The sequence below is a fragment of the Schistocerca gregaria genome, chromosome 6, assembly GCF_023897955.1.
Source record: "Schistocerca gregaria isolate iqSchGreg1 chromosome 6, iqSchGreg1.2, whole genome shotgun sequence".
In the NCBI taxonomy this organism is placed as follows: domain Eukaryota; kingdom Metazoa; phylum Arthropoda; class Insecta; order Orthoptera; family Acrididae; genus Schistocerca; species Schistocerca gregaria.
The window spans coordinates 371,258,919-371,278,506 of record NC_064925.1 but is presented as its reverse complement, the minus strand read 5'-3'; the positions used below and the strand labels follow the sequence as shown (position 1 = coordinate 371,278,506).

General features: G+C 40.3%; 1 protein-coding gene across 10 annotated transcripts in view; it reads left to right on the top strand.

Moving 5' to 3' along the window:
* LOC126278677 (nascent polypeptide-associated complex subunit alpha, muscle-specific form-like) overlaps nt 1-19,588 on the top strand; it is a 125,258-nt gene that overhangs the window by 44,278 nt on the left and 61,392 nt on the right. The gene's annotated exons all lie outside the window — the stretch shown is intronic.

The following is a 19,588-nucleotide window of genomic DNA, read 5'->3' as shown; positions in this document are numbered from 1 at the left end:
TTGCCTATTCATGTTTTTTCGGCCTTTATCGAGTAAAAAAACAGCAAAATAAAGAAGACACTTATTACTTTCCACTAGCCACACCTCAAGCAATGACCCTGAGGGCAAAATTAGGTACATTCAAGCTGACACTAAAATGAGTCGAGCGCTGTATTTTCTTTTCTTTTCTTTTCTTTTTATTTTTATTTTTTAGTTTATTTTTTATTTTTTTGCATAACCAATGTATAAAATAAGGAGGAAGACGAGGGAGGTGTGGTTTTGGTACTTTATTTTTGAGGAGGATAAACTTGGACATATAGTTGAAGCATTTCACTAGGGTAGCGCGACTATAGATGGGGAACAAAGGGGCCCGACTCTCGGAGAGTTATAAAGCAGCAGTACAAGTTTAACTCCAACTTTGATCGTACTACGCTGATCGACGGTTCGCTGTGTGTTGCCCCTTGATAGCAGGAATGAACATAGTTTTGTTTTGATTACGAACTATCCACATCAAAGGCTTGGAGGCAATTGAATCGAGCCCCTTATCTCACGTGACGTCCCACATCATCGGTATCATACATGGATACCGCCCTTCATCTCTTCCTACCGGCCTCACTGAAGCCACTCTTGTGTATTCGTAACTCTGGACGTGTATTAACTCTGGACGTTAAAACATCACACATTGCACCAAAAAGGCGGCATTCGCACCGGTCATCAATGGAAAGTAGACTTCAGTAAGTCTCTCGAAGGAAGTTTTGATGCTGGCATAAGACTATGAAGTCGGAAGTAAACCTATTTTCCCCTCGATTACTCTGTTGTAGTAAAAAATTTTGTGTCTTGCTTCGTCTTAATCAAAATCATATTTGAAAAAGAACATATTGTAAGCATAGAATTGACTGAATAATTATCTTCTTTCGTTTTCTTGTGACAATAATTAGAAAAGCATTTCAAAATGCAGGGTTTCGCCCAGTGCTTTCACCGGTGATGTAACGTTTTCGTTGCGTTGTCAGCGTATGTACTTCAGTTGTTAGTGCAAGGGAAACATTGTCACCTCTTTCGTAGATAGTTCGAAGGGCGCTATAGTTGTGACAAATTTGCATTTGCAACATTTTGTTCACTCTCTAGAACGAAAGCATTTCCTCGAGTTGCGTAAATCATATTAATAGATCAAACCCAAATAAAAATGGACCTACTTTTATGTTACAATTATTATTGCGTGATATGGGCATGTAATTAAGTCGTAGGTGTAAAGTAATATCGTGACAGTTGTAAGATAATTTCGTAAATTAATGGTGTATGCAGTAAACGTGTAATTAGCTTGACTGTAATTTATCGAATATAGTTAACGTAGAATAAATGCTGGTGGAAGACATGTTGGCAATTAATTGAAAATGACTCAGAATTAGTGCAGGTATCACAAATGAGAATTTCTTGGTAATGTCTCAAGACTGACACGAAACATTATATCGTACTTGCACTGGCACTATTAATTTCTTTCATAAAGGCATAAATAAGTACCGCAAACGTAGCCATCATCATCAACATCGTAATCATACATAGCTACCAGTCCTTTCTGCTTTCTCCCTCCCTCCCTCTCTCTCTCTCTCTCTCTCTCTCTCTCTCGCTCTGACTGTGAGATGCACTTTGCCCTACCGTCTGTTTTTCTACTTTTCTACTTCTGATTGTGTCCTTGGTTTTTTCCAGTGATGCTCGTTCTATAAGGATAAGTTGAAGGCCTGATGTTTCACGTGGCAGAAAATCTGTTGTTTTTAGGTACACAGGCACACCTTAATGGCTTATTTTGAAATGGCTTCGTTGTTGAGTGTAAAAGTTCCTGGTTTCTCCAGATCATTAGAGTACACTTTTGCTTGAAAACCCAGACGGAACTTGCATTTCTGATTCTAGGCTATTCGTCCTAATGGGTTTCCCTGTCGGATTTTCTTTCATATAAGAATTGGTGCTGTCGGTCAAGTATGATTGTGGATAAAAGTGGATACGGTTGGAGACATTTCTGAAGAAAAGAAGATACATTGGTGGACGAGGGGTAGTATGATGAGATGATACAGTGGAAAGAGGTTGGAAGTTTTAAAGTAATATGAAGACCATTATCGAAATAACTCTATTCATGTACTTCTCACTGGTGATTTGGACACGGACAGCCAGATGATGAGAGCATAACTCACAAAACGCATGCCTATATGTCGAAATTGCTTTATGGTGCATTGTATGCTAAACAAATACAACACTGACTAATTATCACTACTTCCGTCGATCATCATCGTCAATTCTAGGAACATTAAAAAGTCCAAAATTTCAGTTGTGTGTCGGGGAAACTCTAAATTTGTTAATGAAACAAGCAACCACCTGTGATTCACTGGCACCTCCTTGGAAGCCGAATGAAGCGAGTCTGCCATTCAAGAGAAATCAGCAAAACTTTTCCAGTTTGGAAATAAATAAATTCTTTGTTATTTCTGATTCGTCATTGAACGAACAATAAACTACCTACAAAGTGAGTGACAAGCGGGGTGAAACCTCAGTGGAATCGCGGGAGATGTAGTGGCATGCTATTCCCTAGTGTCAGTAATGTTTTGGTAAAATGTTTGAGTTGAGCGAAAACAAACACTCCCAATACATTACACAATGGATTTTTCTCCAATATTTCATGGTCAAACAAAGAATGAGAAATGGACAAACTGGATACGAAATTGACCAGTGTAAGGTCTGATTTTGGAAAAATGGTTTATTTGTTTGAAGGTAATCAGGTTAATTAGAAAATGTGATTAGTCATTCGAGATAAAAATTTTGCCCGATTTTTCACAGCCACACAAGGAGTGGGAAATGGAAAAATTGGGTATCACATTGATCAGCGTGAGATGTAGTTTCATAAAAAAATATTTAATTGAAACTTCCTGTGTGATTAAAACAATATGTCGGTCCGAGATTCGAACCCGGGATCTTTGTCGTGCCTGGACAACAGCTCGACCGACTGAGCCAGCCACGCACTATCCAAGCTTCTCCCACAAAGCTTTACTTCCGGTAGTACATCAATCGCTTTCTTCCAAACTTCACAGAAATTCTACTACATCTCAAACGGCCTAATACTCGAGGAAGAAAGGATACAAGTTCCGAAAGTACGAGGTGAGGTACCGGCAGAAGTAAATCTGTGAGGACTGGTCGTGAGTCATGCCTGGATAGCTCACAAGGAGAACATGGCAAGTGCAATAACCTATTTTCCCAGAAATGTCGATCAGTGGAAGGGAGTTCAAATAAGCGAAAACATGTATCGGGGTATCCGTAGATAATCGACCATTTCTGAGAAAATGATGGTCAATATTATCGAAGCAATCTAGATGATTTTTGTAGGGCGGCAAGTTCAACTGAAGAATTGGAATAGTGGGTAGCATCGTAGCTTCACACTTTTTCGCCCCCAGTTCGAACCACGATTATTATTTCCATTTTCTTTTTTTCTTTTTCATCTATATACACTCCTGGAAATTGAAATAAGAACACCGTGAATTCATTGTCCCAGGAAGGGGAAACTTTATTGACACATTCCTGGGGTCAGATACATCACATGATCACACTGACAGAACCACAGGCACATAGACACAGCCAACAGAGTGAAACGTCCCCTTTGAAAAATTTATACACGACTGTGCTTAAACTGACACACAATATTTGTAGCGCAACGCAATCTGACTTCCAAAAATCCCTACAAACGAATGGCCCGGACTAACATTAATCTATACCTTTCACAAATCACTTACCTCAGAAAAATCTTCGTTACTCAAGCTACTGCAATACAGCGAGCGCCACTACTGCCAGCTAAATAAAAGATTCAAACTACTGAAGGCACTAACTACTGATAGGTATAGTTAGCAAATGAAAGATTTTAATACAGAACAGACAATGTATTTACCTTAATAGTCATAATATATATGATAGTTCATGACATCCAGTCTTACAAATTACAAAACTCCGCCATCTCTCTCCCCACGTCCACCACTGCTGGCGGGTCACCTCCAACTGCGCAACGCTACGCGCTGTTAGCATCCAGCCGCCCAACACTACAATGGCGAGTATTACAACAATGCCAACCAGCCACAGACTGCACACGGCACTGCCAGTGATTTTCAGACAGAGCGCTACGTGGCGGCGGCGTTACCAATATGTTGTTGTTGTCTTCAGTCCTGAGACTGGTTTGATGCAGCTCTCCATGCTACTCTATCCTGTGCAAGCTGCTTCATCTCCCAGTACCTACTGCAACCTACATCCTTCTGAATCTGCTTAGTGTACTCATCTCTCGGTCTCCTTCTACGATTTTTACCCTCCACGCTGCCCTCCAATGCTAAATTTGTGATCCCTTGATGCCTCAAAACATGTCCTACCAACCGATCCCTTCTTCTAGTCAAGTTGTGCCACAAACTTCTCTTCTCCCCAATCCTATTCAATACCTCCTCATTAGTTACGTGATCTATCCACCTTATCTTCAGTATTCTTCTGTAGCACCACATTTCGAAAGCTTCTATTCTCTTCTTGTCCAAACTAGTTATCGTCCATGTTTCACTTCCATACATGGCTACACTCCAAACAAATACTTTCAGAAACGACTTCCTGATACATAAATCTATATTAGATGTTAACAAATTTCTCTTCTTCAGAAACGCTTTCCTTGCCATTGCCAGTCTACATTTTATATCCTCTCTACTTCGACCATCATCAGTTATTTTACTTCCTAAATAGCAAAACTCCTTTACTACTTTAAGTGTCTCATTTCCTAATCTAATTCCCTCAGCATCACCCGATTTAATTTGACTACATTCCATTATCCTCGTTTTGCTTTTGTTAATGTTCATCTTATATCCTCCTTTCAAGACACTGTCCATTCCGTTCAACTGCTCTTCCAAGTCCTTTGCCGTCTCTGACAGAATTACAATGTCATCGGCGAACCTCAAAGTTTTTACTTCGTCTCCATGAATTTTAATACCTACTCCAAATTTTTCTTTTGTTTCCTTTACTGCTTGCTCAATATACAGATTGAATAACATCGGGGAGAGGCTACAACCCTGTCTCACTCCTTTCCCAACCACTGCTTCCCTTTCATGCCCCTCGACTCTTATGACTGCCATCTGGTTTCTGTACAAATTATAAATAGCCTTTCGCTCCCTGTATTTTACCCCTGCCACCTTTAGAATTTGAAAAAGAGTATTCCAGTCAACATTGTCAAAAGCTTTCTCTAAGTCTACAAATGCAAGAAACGTAGGTTTGCCTTTTCTTAATCTTTCTTCTAAGATAAGTCGTAAAGTCAGTATTGCCTCACGTGTGCCAACATTTCGACGGAATCCAAACTGATCCTCCCCGAGGTCTGCATCTACCAGTTTTTCCATTCGTCTGTAAAGAATTCGCGTTAGTATTTTGCAGCCGTGGCTTATTAAACTGATAGTTCGCTAATTTTCACATTTGTCAGCACCTGCTTTCTTTGGGATTGGGATTATTATATTCTTCTTGAAGTCTGAGGGTATTTCGCCTGTCTCATACATCTTGCTCACTAGCTGGTAGAGTTTTGTCATGACTGGCTCTCCCAAGGCCGTCAGTAGTTCTAATGGAATGTTGTCTACTCCGGGGGCCTTGTTTCGACTTAGGTCTTTCAGTGCTCAGCCTACTTACATAGCCCCCATGCTCCCCACAAAAAAAGTTACAAATTGTTTTGGGCAGTGGCCAATACAGATTTGAAAATTTTTTTCATAATTACAATAACAAAGAATGAAATGCACACACTTATCTAATACAATGTTGGTCAAAAGCTAAAATTTTCTCACAGTCTATAAAGATAGTCCTGATCATTCATCAAAGTAAGATTGCAGTGTTTTTCTCAAAGTCTGAGTAGTAAAAGAAAATGCACACGGAAGTAGTGGATTTCCATGCAGTCTTGAAGATGTAGTGTTGTCCTTCCAACGGAAAGACAGTGCTGACTCTTGACATGCAGACAGGTAATGGGCCACACCAGAGCAAAACCACAGCAGAGTCTGTCGAAGTTCTGAAGAATATTGGTAGATAGGTCAACACAGAGTAGACCCGTTGTAGTCCTGGTAGAGATTACGGTATTGGTGGGCCACCAGAGGTGCAGACCCACTGCAGTCCTTGTAGAAATAATGGTATTGGTGAGTCATCAAAGGTGTAGACCCACTGTAGTCTTTGTAGAGACGGCCAGCAGCCATCTGTTGCAACTGTGCAGGTGCACGATCACCCTTGAAGAGTCTTGCAGAGAATACAGCAAGTCCATAAACCACCAGCTGTCCACTCACAAAGAATTTGTTTGAAATGTCCTTAGAACCAGCAATGGTGTTATCCAGTTCCTTGCTGAATTATTAACACACGTGCAAACACTATCAGTCCCTACTTCTCACATATTGTCCATATACTATGACCAACAGAAACGTGTGCAGTGAAATGTAATTTACAAGTTACTTAATTTGATGAACTGGTGTCAATTACAATATTATAACATAAGAATACAATAACAAAGGTACAAAATACATCTTTAAAGAACATAACACTACAGATAACATTTGCAGTAGTACAGGCTTTACAAAAGAATCGAAATAGCAAATACATCAGTGTTACAAAAATTACGACATAAGTACATACATAAAAGATCAGAATAACTTTTGAAACATCAACTTCACACATAAGCATTAAAACAAAACACAATAAATAATGTCTGAACATATTTACAAAGAAAATAACATAGTATTTGAAAAATTCTACAACATAAATCTCATTAGCTAAACACACAAAGACAGGAAAAAGACAAATACACTGGGGTACATAAACACATAGTGGGATAACACAAGGAAAGGATAGGGTTTGTTTTACTGCAGTATTTTGCAAACAAAACTTTCTTTACTTCTCGGAGATCTCCCTTCATTCTTCATTATTTCCAAAAAGTCATATCGAAGCTTGCTTTCTGTATTATGCTCACATCCTCTTTCAAAAATAGTTTTTCTCCACTATACACTACTTTTTTGGCCAAACCATTTTCTTATAGCTTCTCAATGCATTTCTTCCAATTCATCATAGTTATTTTCTTATATAGTCTACCCCCTCTTAAGCTAACTTAAAATCTACTGAGCTCAGATGCTAAACTAAGGGACGAGGCAATGCAGCAGCACAAAACAATTAACACAAACAGCAATGATAAAAAAACGGAAATTGGCAAAAAAAGGCAGCAATATTACAACTAATATAAGGCAATGCGCAGCAAACAAGAAAAAATAAAACCGTAGTAAAACTGGCTTAACAGAGTAATACAAAGTCAAATTCAGTAACATTGTGCCTGGTAAACAGCAGCAGCAAATGCAACAGCTTATAACTAAACATGACAAAGCTCAAGCAGAAAAAATATTACAGTAAAGACAACAATGCAGAAAAGGGAGATGTCGATTCACATCTTAATGTCTATATAATTAAAGTGGTGCGCCACAACTTATTCTACCATAAAAATTACCAAGTACTTGAAAAGAAAATTATGTATGCAGTTCCTGTGAAGGGAAGTCTTTTTGTACTCCTTCGTTTTTTTTAAGTACATCATAATTATTTACTGGATCTGTAGGCATAAAATATCTATATTAGTACATCCATTAAATTTTATTGTAACCAATGCTGCAGTGCAGCTAGAAACTAGATATTAAAGAAAATAGGCAATCTCTCAGCTAGAAAGACAATAGACATAAAATGTTTCTCATCATTTCATGTCAGTAAATATCATAAATTAAGAACTCCAAAGTGTAATCATATGTTTTCAAGTTTGAGTGTGTCGTATTTGCGACGCTTTCTACAAAGAAATGTCAATAGCGAGGATAATGGCACTCTTTTTTTTTTTTACCTGTGCCTCTGAAAGGCACACACTAATGGCTCTCTTTTGTTAGGTGGTTGTCGCGCAGCTGGGTGCCCACGACGCATTACGTGCAGGTGGTCACTTAACTGTCTTATCGAAATATTTACGACACCAGTTTCCGCTACAGTGGCAGTCTCATATAAAAAATATTCACAGGTCAAGAATTTGCGTTACAAATCTGTGGACATAAAATCATTTAAATATAATAGTGTCCAAAAAATTTTCGCCATCATAGTGATACATTCACGCATATACACTCATTTCATAACTCTTAAAGTACGATTCTCGCTTTCCAACATCCTTTTCCACAAACCAGAGTTCCTAACCACTACCCATTATTCCTTACCTTATTCGACGACACTTCTTCAACATTTCATCATAACAGATACGTAGCATAATCAAATAACTCATACAGCATCAGCTTATTGATCATAAACATACCGCAACAGCATAATACACATAGTCATCGTAATAATAACATCGTAACACCGCAGTCAACTCTCAAAATCGTCGTAGCTTCCTCCAATATTTTCAAAACCTAAAAAAAATTCTCTGCTCATGTCAAAAGTGTCATCTGCCTCAAACGTACTTTAACAATCATGATCCCATACCAAACACATCATTCAAAGCTCTCATAGTATCACAATAGTTCTGAAAACATACGAACATTTCACAAAGTACAGACGAAATACAATTTCATTAGTCTGAAGTTATCCAACGGTGTAATTACGTAAACATCTGTCACTGATGTAGCATAATAAATGTTTGTCTCTCTCAGTTAAATGATCAGATAGCTGTGTAATTTATGTTTTAGAGAAATATGGTACCGATGTGTAAAGTTGTATAAGTAAATACCGTATTAGCTAGGGCTCCTTGTGCTTGCCAAACACATGGTACACAAAGTAAGCGTGTACCCCCTGAGGATTAATGTAATTATACCCTCAGGTGTCACAGATTACAGCAATGGAATGAAATGTATCACAAAAAACTTTGTTTTTAATTCAACAATATTAATAAATAAATTGTTTAAGCACCAAATTAATCCCTCAAATGCGTTCCCTGTGTTGCTAAATGTGCGTTTTGCTGTAAGATAATTCTGTGGAACTGTCGTAGTTATCGTCCTCTGTAAGCAAAGTTCTGCTGAAGTCAATGTACTTACCTCATCATAAACGAAGGTGAAATGCTTTGCGTATAGATATCGTAGTTATTACGTACCTTACCGTGATCAAGAAAGTACTATAATGTAACGTATTGTTGTGCTACGATAAAGGCTTTCTCATTGTAGCTATACCACAAAAGTTACTACTAAAACATGTTTTACTTTCCAGAAAAATTCAGAAAAACTGTGCAGATATAAAACAGATACACCGCAAAAGCAACATTGTAAATTATCACTCATTAGTAGCGTCGTGATAAAATCGTGTAGCTGTCAAATAAACTAACCATAGTGTCCTCTGCTCTCTATAACAATGCATTCGTAATTTCTGTTTAAATAAGTTTTCTTGGTTCTTGATTGGATATCTAACTTCAGACATTGTTGCATGTTAACAGTTTCTCACTGTGACAAAGCATACTAGAAATGTGAAGTGAAATGTTTTATGGCAAAGACAAAGTTAAAAAGCAGATTATCTTTCAATAAACGGTTTTACATGTGGAATGTGGTGTAAACCTTTACTCTTCCTAGCACGCAGACTGTCAACTGAAAAGCAATTATCAGGTGATTACGTCGGTAAGGAACACTGGAATTTCGCTCAAGGTTAGCTTATGTTATTTTTCTCTGAGCCAGCCGGCGCACGCGGCTGCCTGCGGTGCGAGTCATTGTCTGTTTCTTTGTTGGCTCGCGTCGTTATTGGGATTAGGAGACCTAACTTCTACAAATTCACCTTGACGAGAGGGCCCTACCCTGTTTGAAGATCGCCATTTCTGATGGATTTCCGGTCTGTCATTATGATTATATCGTCTGTCGTCATGTCGGTAGTTCCTGTAATTTCTTGTTTGTCGGTCATGTGGTGGAGAATTTCTCCCTGAATTATCACTGCGCGGTGGACCCTTGCGTCTGAAGTTATTCTGTCTCCCGTGATAGTAATTGTTTTGGCTTCCATATTGTCTGTTTCTACGATTGTCTCTGTTATAATCATTACTACGGAAATGCGATGTTTCTCTGTAGCTATTACTCTGCCAGTGGTTCTCATATGAGTGGTGTCTGTTTTGGTCACGATTTGCGTTGTACGAATAGACTTGTCGTGTCCAGTTATTGTTTCTGTCGTCACGGAATTGTGACGGGTGTGAACTGTAATGATTGTTTTCTTGTTTTCGCATTCCGCGACTGTCTGTGTCAATTTCTAATTCTTGTAAGAGTCCCTGAAAAGCTTCAATGTCGTCTTTGCAACGCCCTGCCAAAATAATATTCCTTAAATGTTCAGGCAATTTCATTATGCAAATGCGGATGAGTTCTGAAGGGCTATATGGGTTTGAATGATATTGATTCTTATGTAACATGTCTTCAAAATATTTTACGTGACTGGAAAATTCAGATTGTTCAAAGTGTTTCATCATCATGATGCTATGTTTTACTCGGTCTTGTGTAGCTTGAGACCAATATGCTGAGAGGAAGGCATGATAAAATTCTCCTTCACTGTGACAATCGTGAATGACCGATCGCGTTCTCCAAGTAGCCACAAATAAATTCTAATCTGTGCTCTAATGACCAGTTGGGATGAAAACAATGAGAGAATTGATGGAGCCACGCTTGTGGATGAATGTCGCTGACAGAATTCTTAAATGTTTTGAATTTACGTGCAGTAATGAACAGCTTATAGTCAAAATCATCGTGTCGGCGGGTAGCATATCGTTCATTGTTACGTCGTGTCGGCAGTTCCAACTCAAAATTCGGTGCACCTTGCCAATTTCTTTCACAATTTTCGAAATTCCCTGTGTTATTATTTTGTGGCTTTTCCGTATTTATAAGTCCCTCTTCCCATGTTGGAGCGCGACTGTCCTCTGAAATACGTAATTCTTGTATTACCTGTGTAAGCTGATCTTGCACTTCCCGGATTTCTCTTTGGTGTTGTGTATTAATTTGATTCTGATTTTGTTTGAATTTCCTAATTTGTTCGCACTCTTCTGTATCATTCAGATCATCATCTACCTTTGTAGATAAGTTAGTGAACTGATCTGAAAGTTCGGCTACTTTCTCCGATAGTGAACACATTTCCTCAGTGTGTTTTTCTGAACCAAGTTTCAGAGTGTCCATTTGTGTTGAAATCGAATCTACTGTGACCTTTAAGTTTTCCTGAGTTCTTGCAAGTTGCGTAACCGAATCGGTGGATGCAACTGAGTCCATTTTAGCTTGCAAGGTGTCGTGATTTTCACGAACAACAGTTTGCAATTCTTTTATGGCTGCTTCGTGATTCTGTAATGCGTTTTCATGCCGCGAAAAAATAGGTTGAAAATGCTCACAAATTTGTGTTTTTACGTCATTACAGATTTTTTGACATTTCGATTCAATGTTATGTAACTCAGTAGTTAAATCTTCACGTGTTTGTTCAAGTGTGGTGTCTAACTTCCGAAGATTTTGTTCCATTGTGACTAACTTTTGAAGCTTTTGCTGTGTTTGTCTCTGATTTTGTTCCATTGTGTCTAACTTTTGAAGATTTTGTTCCATTGTGTCTAACTTTTGAAGATTTTGTCCCATTTGTTTCTGATTTCGTTCAAGCGTTGTGTCTTAACTTTTGTAGCCTTTGTCCCGTTTTGTTGCATTAACTGTAATAACAGTGCACTGGTGTCTGAAACATGTTCCTCAGTGCTATTCAGCAGTGCATTTGAACCGGCAATATTCGCATTTTGAAAAGCAAAAAATGTGTCTTGATTTATTTGAGAAAACGGTGAGGACGCAAAATTTGAATCTACAGTATTTTCAAGATTGTGTCCTGTCATTTCGGAATCCTGAGGCGAGCTGTTGCCGACCGATCGATCGATAATGCTTCCCTGTTCACTAATTGTTTCACTGCCTACACCATTATTTGCATCCCGCTCCATTTCCCTATGCGCTATTACCAAATTACTGCTTTGAACGTTAGTGAATTCATTACATGGTGACGCTAACACACTGCTTTCGTCTTCACTGTCATTTCTCAGTTTACTTTGGAGGGTAGTGTTACGTTTTTCACACGCCATTATTGTCACAATTTTTCACACGACAACACAGAAAACACAATTTGAAGAACAAAAATAAGAGAACACATTAACATAGCACTGAAAATAATAACTAGTTAATTGCAAGCGCAGCTGTGAAATACTTCGTGCAAAAACTACATGCATGCCAAAACTGTTTTACTGTACAACAATGAAAATCTGCAACTACAAAGGAAATTCTCTCCATGATTACGCGCTAGCAATGAACAAAGGCTACACTAACTACACAAACTACAAGAAAAAAATCAGAAGATTTCAGTGAGGTATCCTCGGCTAAGGGTCGACATATGAAACGTCCCCTTTGAAAAATTTATACACGACTGTGCTTAAACTGACACACAATATTTTTAGCGCAACGCAATCTGACTTCCAAAAATCCCTACAAACGAATCGCCCGGACTAACATTAATCTATACCTTTCACAAATCACTTACCTCAGAAAAATCTTCGTTACTCAAGCTACTGCAATACAGCGAGCGCCACTACTGCCAGCTAAATAAAAGATTCAAACTACTGAAGGCACTAACTACTGATAGGTATAGTTAGCAAATGAAAGATTTTGATACAGAACAGACAATGTATTTACCTTAATAGTCATAATATATATGATAGTTCATGACATCCAGTCTTACAAATTACAAAACTCCGCCATCTCTCTCCCCACGTCCACCACTGCTGGCGGGTCACCTCCAACTGCGCAACGCTACGCGCTGTTAGCATCCAGCCGCCCAACACTACAATGGCGAGTATTACAACAATGCCAACCAGCCACAGACTGCACACGGCACTGCCAGTGATTTTCAGACAGAGCGCTACGTGGCGGCGGCGTTACCAATAAGAAAACCTAAGCAGCCTATTTACAAGAGCATGCACAATGTCGGCACTAGTACAGTGTATATCCACCTTTCGCAGTAATGCAGGCTGCTATTCTCCCATGGAGACGATCGTAGAGATGCTGGATGTAGTCCTGTGGAACGGCTTGCCATGCCATTTCCACCTGGCGTCTCAGTTGGACCAGCATTCGTGCTGGACGTGCAGACCGCGTGAGACGACGCTTCATCCAGTCCCAAACATGCTCAATGGGGGACAGATCCGGAGATCTTGCTGGCCAGGGTAGTTGACTTACGCCTTCTAGAGCACGTTGGGTGGCACGGGATACATGCGGACGTGCATTGTCCTGTTGGAACAGCAAGTTCCCTTGCCGGTCTAGGAATGGTAGAACGATGGGTTCGATGACGGTTTGGTTGTACCGTGCACTGTTCAGTGTCCCATCGACGATCACCAGAGGTGTACGGCCAGTGTAGGAGATCGCTCCCCACACCATGATGCCGGGTGTTGGCCCTGTGTGCCTCCGTCGTATGCAGTCCTGATTGTGGCGCTCACCTGCACGGCACCAAACACGCATACGACCGTCATTGGCACCAAGGCAGAAGCGACTCTCATCACTGAAGACGACACGTCTCCATTCGTCCCTCCATTCACGCTTGTAGCGACACCACTGGAGGCGGGCTGCACGATGTTGGGGCGTGAGCGGAAGACGGCCTAACGGTGTGCGGGACCGTAGCCCAGCTTCATGGAGACGGTTGCGAATGGTCCTCGCCGATACCCCAGGAGCAACAGTGTCCCTAATTTAGTGGGAAGTGGCAGTGCGGTCCCCTACGGCACTGTGTAGGATCCTACGGTCTTGGCTTGCATCCGTGCGTCGCTGCGGTCCGGTCCCAGGTCGACGGGCACGTGCACCTTCCGCCGACCACTGGCGACAACATCGATGTACTGTGGAGACCTCACGCCCCACATGTTGAGCAATTCGGCGGTACGTCCACCCAGCCTCCCGCATGCCCACTATACGCCCTCGCTCAAAGTCCATGAACTGCACATACGGTTCACGTCCACGCTGTCGCGGCAGGCTCCAGTGTTAAAGACTGCGGTGGAGCTCCGTATGCCACGGCAAACTGGCTGACATTGACGGCAGCGGTGCACAAATGCTGCGCAGCTAGCGCCATTCGATGGCCAACACCGCGGTTCCTGGTGTGTCCGCTGTGCCGTGCGTGTGATCATTGCTTGTACAGCCCTCTCGCAGTGTCCGGAGCAAGTATGGTGGGTCTGACCATCCGGTGTCAATGTGTTCTTTTTTCCATTTCCAGGAGTGTATTTATGTACGTGTATCGTCACTATAGTAACGTTCCTTATCAAGTTAGGGGATACAATGGTGTAATATCAATTAAAAAAATTACAACTGCGTTTCACAATAAGTGTCATATTATGTAATGTCTGTGTCTATGGTACTTGCTGTCTGTTCACTATGAGAAATAATTTGGGAATGTTGTGTTTCCATTACTGATCCTCTGAAGAGGACAAAACGAGCTGGACGGGTCCGAATCGATTGAATTCGAGACCCTCCATGCAAGCTGTGGAATAAACGGGTATACCTGCTGGCCGACCAAAAACCACTTTCGTGTAACAAGCATGTAACATTACCAGTATTACTAACAGAACATACTACAGAATTTCACTTTAAACAATTTAAATATCTCCTCATTCATTCATTGTTTTACAAATTCGTGTAGTACTCTTCTACAGACATGGGTAGATAAAAAAATAAAATGTAAATAATGATCGGGTTTCGAACACTGGTATAGAAGTGTGTAATCGGAATGCCTACCACTGTACTACCACTTTACTGAACCAGTTACGTCATAGTCTTCATGGAAACAGTCGAATATCTATGGACAGATATCTTCTAGTACTCTTTGAAATTCTAAGTTAAACATTGAACTTTAAATTCTGAAACGACTCCTGATTTGCTTTTGCTTGATCTAAGTACTCTTGATAACAACTGAATACTGATCGATGTTTAAATACTTTCTGAACAAAACATTAAAATAAAAATAGAAATTAGAAGTCGAGTGAAGTGTATTCATTTCTCCAAATAAATATACAAAATATTCCAATTTGAAAATAAATACATTCTGTTATTTAGGATTCTCCAGTGAGCGAGCAACCGCGCGACCACCACGGTTGCAGGTTCGAATCTTGCCTCGGGTATGGATGTGTGTGATGTCCTTAGGTTGGTTATGTTTAAGTAGTTCTAGGTTCTAGGGGACTGATGACCTCATAAGTTAAGTCCCATAGTGCTCAGAGCCATTTTTTGAGCGAACAACAGACTGGCTAGACAAGGAGTGACGGCGAGGCGATAACTGAGTTGATTCATGGGAGATGTAAAGCCAAGCAAGTGGCTAGAGCCAGCAACTTGTTGTCCTCACTGATGGCGCAAAAGTTTCAAATACATGATATATTCGATTCAGATGCTGTGGTTTGTATCATGTCGCATCAAGTGCTAATGATCCTCATCAATTTTTGTTAGTAATTAATGGTTACGTCTCTAACAAATATTAAGATCTAATGTAATATCGACAATAGAAATAGCCTCTTTTAAAATAATTTAATTTTATGATTGAACCCATTTTGTTTTTGTCTCCCAGAAAATTTTGTTTTACTACCTAAGTCAAAGGGGTTAGTTACCCTACTTTGGGAACTGCTAGTCGAGCATGCAATCAAATAAGACGGAAGACATCGATATCTTTTATTCGGAATTTCTAACATCACGTGAATTGTGGGGTGGAAGAAGGGTGGTAGCAAAATTACCATTTCTGTTACTTTGTGAACTAAATGAGTCTGGAGACATACCATCAGACTTTCGTGGAAAGTGCAGCTAAGTGCGAGAAGTATCACACACTCAGCTCAATACCTCATGCATCGAATCTAATGACAAGAATGAAATACTGAAGAATAGGAAAGAAAATAGAGGATCTGTTAGATGACGCTGATGACATTGCTATCCTCAGCGAGAGTGAGGAACATTTGCAGGAGCTGTTGAATGATCAAGCATTGCCGATTGAGAATAAACTGAAGAAAGGCGGAAATAGTGAGCTTTGGCAGGAATGAGATTAGTGATAAGTTTAACATCAAAACTGGGGACCACGAAGTAAAGGAATTCGGTTTGTTTGTAAACAAACAGCGGCCTTAATTTTAGGAAGAAATTTCTGCGATTGTAGAGTTTATATGGAAGTGAGTCATGGACTGGGGGAAGTCGGAAGAGACTCGAAGCGTTTGAAATGTGGTGCTACAGAAGGTTGTTGCGAATTAGGAGAAACGTTAAACAAAAATGAAAGGCTCTCCACAGAATCGCCGAGGAAGCGATGTGTGGAAAACATTGGCACGTACAAGGGAGAGAATTGTAGGCCATGTTTTAATATATCAAAGAGTAACTTCCATGTTACTTGAGGGAGTTGTAGTGAGCAAAAACTGTAGCGGAAGGCAGGGTTTGGAATATCTCCAACAAATAGTTGAGGACACAGGATGCAAGTGCTACTCTGAGGTGAATAGTTTGGCACAGGAGAAGAATTCGTGGGGGGCCGTAGCAAAAAATTCTGAAGGGTGGTGGTTAAAAAAGTCTAGTGTGTACACACGAGCACTTGAGGGAACGTAACATAACGTGACATGACATTCTGCTGATGTGGAGGTCAACTTTACGATTAATTTTGGCAGTTTCACGAGCCTCTATGAATACAGATTTGTAGATCCCAAATCCGCAGCTCTTGTCTGATAAAAATCAAATAGAAACAGTCTCGATCTTGTTTTCAGATTTTTATTCCTTATCAACCGGTTTCGGCCCTTTCCTCAGACCATCTTCAGGCTTTTCCCCGCCATTATGGCTGCTGGTGGCGACAAACGGAACGAAATCTGTAGAAGTAAGGATGTCACTGCTGGTATTTATCTTCGTTGACATTATTGTTTTAATTCAGATTCGTAAGACCAGGCATTTTGTTGACTCCTGAAGTTATTTTGATTGTGAATAACAATTACAATTTTACATTTTTTTACCTTAAGCTCGAAAAAACAGATGAATGAAACAGATTGGTTCGAGTTTTAAGATATCCAGTGTCTTGTCTTCCATCATAAACTAATTTGGTACGTAAATACGAACCCAATTGGAATGATACACCTATGTAGTTCCAACCTCTTCTTGTCGCTGGCAGCCAGGCACGGTCCACCTTTAACTGAGAGAGTTTGTTTAGAAGTTGTTACAGCGTTAACTAACCCGTGCATTTCGGTTCAATTTATAATTTAGATGATTTTAAATCAGTTAAAGGACAATTTACCGCATGATTAGTGACCTCTTAATAGTAATGGATCTCTGTCAAAGGGTGTCAGTTCTGTCTACATGAAAATCATTGACGTTATATGGGATGAGATGAAGACAGAAAACCTGTAACATAATTTCCGAAAAAAATTCCGAAAAATGTTATTATTCGTATCAAACGGAAGGACTTCATTTGGAGAGTATGGATGTGGAATCTCATTTGATCAAAGCAATGTATTTTGAAAGTTATCAGTGTATTCATATTGAAGTTATAATTACTTAATATTAATTAAAACACGATCATTATGTGAAACAATTTTTCTGAATCGAGGTATTTTGACCTATACTTCCACTGTGATGGCTCATTTGCTTCAGAGGTCTGTTTTTAAAATGTGTGAAAAATTAAGAGCAGTGGTGTTGTGTTGGTCTTGGTGGGATGGGCGAGAGAAGTCCCCTCGCCCCACAGAACCTATTATCTCACTATAGGTAAACAGAGGTTGTGACACTGAATAACATAAAGGAATGGAATAACGAAGATTTGAGTCACACAATGACAACTGCAAGACTAAATCCACTCTAAGACAAAAAAAAAAATAGACTCACCACCAACGAATGATCCGAAAGGGGCTGAAATCGATAAATGTGACGTACATGTACTGTCAAATAAATTTCAGAAAAATTGGATGATTTATTCAAGAGAAAGACCTTCTCTGATATAGCAAGTCAATAGCCAGTTTGCCATCTCTGACCTTATGCAAGCAGTTTTGGCCTTGGTTGCCAGAGATGTTGGCAAGTTCCTCCTGAGGAATATCGTGCCAAATTCTCCCCAACTGGCTGTTCAGATCGTCAAAATCTTGAGTTGGTTGGCGGGCTCCACCCATAATGCTCTAAACTTTCTCAATTGGAGATTTTTCTGGCCAAGGTACAGTTCGGCAAACAGTAGAAATACCGTGCGCGGGCGGGCATTATTTTATGAAATGTAAACTCAGAATGGATTGCCATGAAGGTCAACAAAACAGGGCGTAGAATATCGTCGACGTACCGCTGTGATGTAAGGGTGACGCGGATGACAACCAATGGGGTCCCGCTACGAAAGGCAATGGCACTACTCCTGGTTGTCAGGCCGTTCGGCGGGCAACATCAGGCTCTGTCTGGGGCGTCTCCAGACAGGTCTTCACTGGGGCTCAGTTCGAAGCAGGACTCATCTCTGAAGACAAGTCTGCTCCAGTCAATGAGATTCCAGCCCGAAGACGTGCCTAGAGACGCCATGGACTGGGATGGGGTACCAACCTGGCTGTCGCCCAGCATACGACCCGACAATCAGGATTGATGGTTTGGGATGCCATTTCTTTTCAATGCACGATCCCCAAGGTATTGTTTTGGGCCCTTTTCTCTTCCTTATCTATATAAACGATTTGGGAGGCAATATGGGCAGCCGTCTTCAGTTGTTTGCAGATGACGCTGTCATTTATCGACTAATAAAGTCATCAGAAGATCAAAACAAACTGCAAAACGATTTCGGAAAAACATCTGAATGGTGCGAAAAGTGGCAGTTGACCCTAAATAATGAAAAGTGTGAGGTCATCCACATTAGTACTAAAAAGAACTCGTTAAACTTCGGTTTCACGATAAATCAGTCTAATCTAAAAGTCGTAAATTCAACTAAATACCTAGGTATTACAATTACGAACAACTTAAATTGGAAAGAGGACATAGAAAATGTTATGGGGAAGGCTAACCAAAGGCTATGTTTTATTGGCAGGACACTTAGAAAATGTAACAGACCTACAAAGGAGACTGCCTACACTACGCTTGTCCGTCCTCTTTTAGAATACTGCTGCGCGGTGTGGGGTCCTTACCATGTAGGACTGACGGAGTACATCAAAAAAGTTCGAAGAAAGGCAGCGCGTTTTGTATTATCGCGAAACAGGAGAGTGTGTCACAGAAATGATACAGGATTTGGGCTGGAAATTATTAAAAGAAAGGCGTTTTTCGTTGCGACGTAATCTTCTCACGAAAATCCAATTACCTACTTTCTCCTCCGAATGCGAAAATATTTTGTTAACACCGACCTACATAGGGCGGAACGATCACCACGATAAAATAAGGGCCGCGCGGGATTACCCGAGCGGTCTTAGGCGCTGCAGCCATGGACTGTGCAGCTGGTCCCGGCGGAGGTTCGAGTCCTCCCTCGGGCATGGGTGTGTGTGTTTGTCCTTAGGATAATTAAGTTAAGTAGTGTGTAAGCTTAGGGACTGATGACCTTACCAGTTAAGTCCCATAAGATTTCACACACATTTTTGATAAAATAAGGGAAATCAGTGCTCATACGGAAAGATATAGATGTTCATTCTTTCCGCGTGCCATACTAGATT